This window comes from Micropterus dolomieu, linkage group LG13 (assembly GCF_021292245.1).
Source record: "Micropterus dolomieu isolate WLL.071019.BEF.003 ecotype Adirondacks linkage group LG13, ASM2129224v1, whole genome shotgun sequence".
Classification (NCBI taxonomy): Eukaryota; Metazoa; Chordata; class Actinopteri; order Centrarchiformes; family Centrarchidae; genus Micropterus; species Micropterus dolomieu.
The window spans coordinates 20442238-20445862 of record NC_060162.1 but is presented as its reverse complement, the minus strand read 5'-3'; the positions used below and the strand labels follow the sequence as shown (position 1 = coordinate 20445862).

Below are 3625 nucleotides of genomic sequence, written 5' to 3'. Positions count from 1 at the left end.
CTCACTACCTCTCTATGTCTTTCTGTCTTTCTCTCTCTCTCGTTCTACTGCGTCCGCTCGGACAAGTAGCATGTACGTAACTCAGAAGAGAGCTCGCGGTCTGGTGGATTTCATGTCTAAGAAAGGGAATTTGTGAGCAGACGATAGCAAGGTAGAGAAGAAGGATAACCACATGTTTAATTATGGCTTTTTGAGGACCTTTTTCGTTCACCGCAGCTCCGTCTACAGCAGGACCTTGACAACAGCTGCTCTAGAGAGTCAATTCCGACCTGAATGTCCAGACCACATGGAAAAAAATCAGATTCCATGTGACTTGGCCTGTTCACACTGTCATAAAAAGATCAGATCTGAGTCACATATGAGCAAAAGATATTGGATTTAGGTCATACAGAGTCAGACAGAGTGTTTTCCCAACTATATTGGGCCAGTATTTCCCAGGTTGAGTAGAAACGGCGGCTCTCAGGTAGTCCCACGTTGTTTGTCTTAAGCTGGGAGAGTTCCTCGCTTGGCAAATGGTTGATTCCTTTCTCAGTAAAGCACTAAGGTCTGCAAACAGGGCAGGATGCAGCTGGATTTTCACAGTCAGGTGGGACAATGATGAAAGGATCAGACTCCAGATGGCAGACATCACCCAGAGATTCTTCAGTCAGACAGCATGGTGGGGGCAGGCAGGGGGCAATGTTGATGAGTGTGACTGTTCATTCAGAATACAGCATAGAGGTAGGTGAAGAGTTTGTCTTGCTTTAAACTAAACTTGGCAAAGTAATACTAGTCAGAGGTTTTTAATTATTGCAGCAGACACAGGCAGAAGAAGAATAAAGAACTATTTGTAAAGACAGTTGATGTAAGCACAAGTGATGAAAGCTGGCACACGCCTAGATGGATAATTTTATGGTTCATGGTATTTAAAAGTATTATAGGCACAGACAGACACATAGACAATAGTTGTTTGAAATTATACATTCAAACCCACACGGGTGAAGGATGCATCTAAGCCACCTGTGGGCAAAGTCTTGAAAAGCCTGATGTCGAGCTTTCTTAATGCACCTCCCTGTGTTTACACATGGGTTGGTGCCAGATCAGTTCATAGTCTCTATAAAGCTTCCATCTGCAATGGGATTATAGTGACTGGAGTAAAGTGAGGTTATGCCCAGAGAATGCATCAAAATAGTGGGATTACACATGGGCACAAATTTTATTTTGTCTGTGTGTGTTCAGCTAAATGAAGCCCATTACAGTTTCATGATTTTCCGGCCTTTTCTCCGTTTCCCTTTGTTTCTCGGCTATTCATGTCCCTGTGCTTAAAATGACATACATGTGTGTCTATAAATGCCTGGGATATAGATGAAACAAAGTGAAATCACAAGCATACACTCAGTCAGGGCAACCATACCATGATTGCATATTGCAATGTGTCTCTCCGGAGATACTGTCTCACACACCAGGTCTGCAGGGGGAATAGATTTAGTCTCTGATCTCTGCCACCAGATGACCTTTCGTTCTACAGTTTCCCTGGGCTATGATATTTTTTGTCCTTAGTTGCAATCAAAATGCAGGGACTGTGTAAAATTACAAGTTTGAGAACAAAGTTTGTGACGACCGAATGTCATGTTTACCCTCCAAGTCCTAAAGTGAGCTATTGATGACAACGGTTGGATTTTTGAAGTAAAATAGTTTGAACTCTTCAAAAAGTGTTTCAAATGTGATTCTGACAGTCTGGGCTGAGAATTGTTCTACGCTGGTTGAGATTTGATTGGCCAAATAGCAGGGGACCTTTTCCTGGCAGCTATGTGGTGGCTCCTTTATTCTTCCTCATAGCGTAAACCTGCAATATAGATGTGTCTGTGTAGTCAAGCTAGGAACACAGGAAAGCAAAGAATTAGGACCCAAACTCTGGATACTGGGCAGAGGTTCAGTTTAAAAGGCGTTATCTTTTTTGATAAAAACAACAAGGAGGAACAAGCTTAGGGAGAGTGGAGGCAGGCAAGAGTCCAAAACAGGTGAGGGGTCCAAAGGGCTCAGTCAATAATCAAAGTCCAGGAAATCAGCCAACAGGTAATCTAAAACATAAACAAAATCAGGAATTGAAGTTAACAAGGACATAAGGAAGGATTCAACCACAAAACCCCAATTCTGCTATTTGCCTGTTCTGATATGACAGGAGGAGCCTGGGATTAAACTACCAACCTTAGCTACAGTACCATTAAGGGCACACCCACTAAACCCCCAGACCACAGCTGGAGTATTTACGTAGCTGGGTGTGTAAAAACATTATTTTTACAGATCCGTTAAAAAAAAAAAAAACATACAGATCATGCTAAAAAAACATTGCAGAAGGAGATTATGCTGCAGGAGCAGTTAGATAATTTACTGACGCTGTGACTACCTTCATAATGGAGGAAGTTACAAACCTTTCTGAACCACCTTTCAAGCCTTGAGGGTTAGAGAATTTGATACTCACTTGCTGTCAGGCCCAAGCTGCTCCTGAACTTGGATTTAACCCGAGTTCAGCTACATCTTCAGTTAAATCTCCATTGGTTTATGATCATTTTCATGTGTGGTCGAGCTTCACCACATGCTGTTCAAGATTGTAGGTGAATGTGATGCTTTAGAGCCACAGGTTTTTGTGTCATTTTACCTGATTTGAACAAAGGAAAAAAACAATTCTAGACTCATTATTGCAGTTCTTAAATGGAAACATAAAAATGTCAATTTCACTATTGTAACTACCTGAGTCTTCATATTCTTGTGTTAATTGCCTGAGGCTAAAACACCATTTTATCAAAATAAATACTTTTTCAGCAGACAGGGTTTAAAGTACCTCATGTGTGAGGAGGAGAAAATGAATACTCATTCATACCATCCTTATTCAGCATTAGACAGTAATTGCCCATTAGGTTTGACAGTACTTTGTCACAGACTCCAAATCTTCTTATTGTGCTGAATGGCTTCTATGCCAAATGGGTTTATGCCTTAAATGAGAAAACTCAGTGCCCTAATGTAACTCATCCTCTGCATACCTGCATATACGTATGTTCTCACACACACATACACGGTGACAGAAATTCATTATAGGGCCTTTGATTAATTAAGACCTGATGGTTTGTGACTGCTCATCACTCAGGGAAAATAGGGGGAAAGGAAAGTCAAGTAGAGAAGACAGAAAGAGCAAAGATGAAAATAAAAAAAGGAGAAAGAATAAAGTCAGACATGGAGGGGAGGTAATGAAAGAGAAAAAATGAATAAGTTGTGTAGCTTGAGCCAAACAATCTGATCAGATACCATTCTGTTTCATGAAAAATGCACTAGATATGTTGGTCACTGATTAAGAGTTATCTCTGATTGTGATAACCAGAAGACTTTTTGCTTGCTTTCTCTTGTTTTGTTTTTTATGTAATTGCTAAAAAAGAATCTGTTTCACACATTAAAAGTATGAAGTAAATTTTAGGCAGTACAAAAACATGTGAATCCTTATGTGTGATTGTAGCTACTTTGGTGTCACTGACATCAATGAGCCACATCAATGGTACTATAATTACAGCAAAAAGCAGCCTCGAGTACATCATTGCTAAAATGAGACATTGTTCTCACATTGCCCCCCCCCCCCCCCCCCCCCCCCCCCCCC

At 40.9% G+C, this 3625-nt stretch overlaps 1 long non-coding RNA gene across 1 annotated transcript in view; it reads right to left on the bottom strand.

Annotated features, from left to right (window-relative positions):
* Nucleotides 1–1898: 1898 nt before the first annotated feature.
* Nucleotides 1899–3625, bottom strand: part of LOC123981328 — a 10152-nt gene continuing 8425 nt past the window's right edge. Inside the window, exons 2-3 of the long non-coding RNA XR_006827734.1 lie at nucleotides 2462–2638; nucleotides 1899–2060 (exon numbers count right to left, since the gene is read on the bottom strand). This is a non-coding gene — a long non-coding RNA (uncharacterized LOC123981328). The remainder of the gene's footprint in view (nucleotides 2061–2461; nucleotides 2639–3625) is intronic.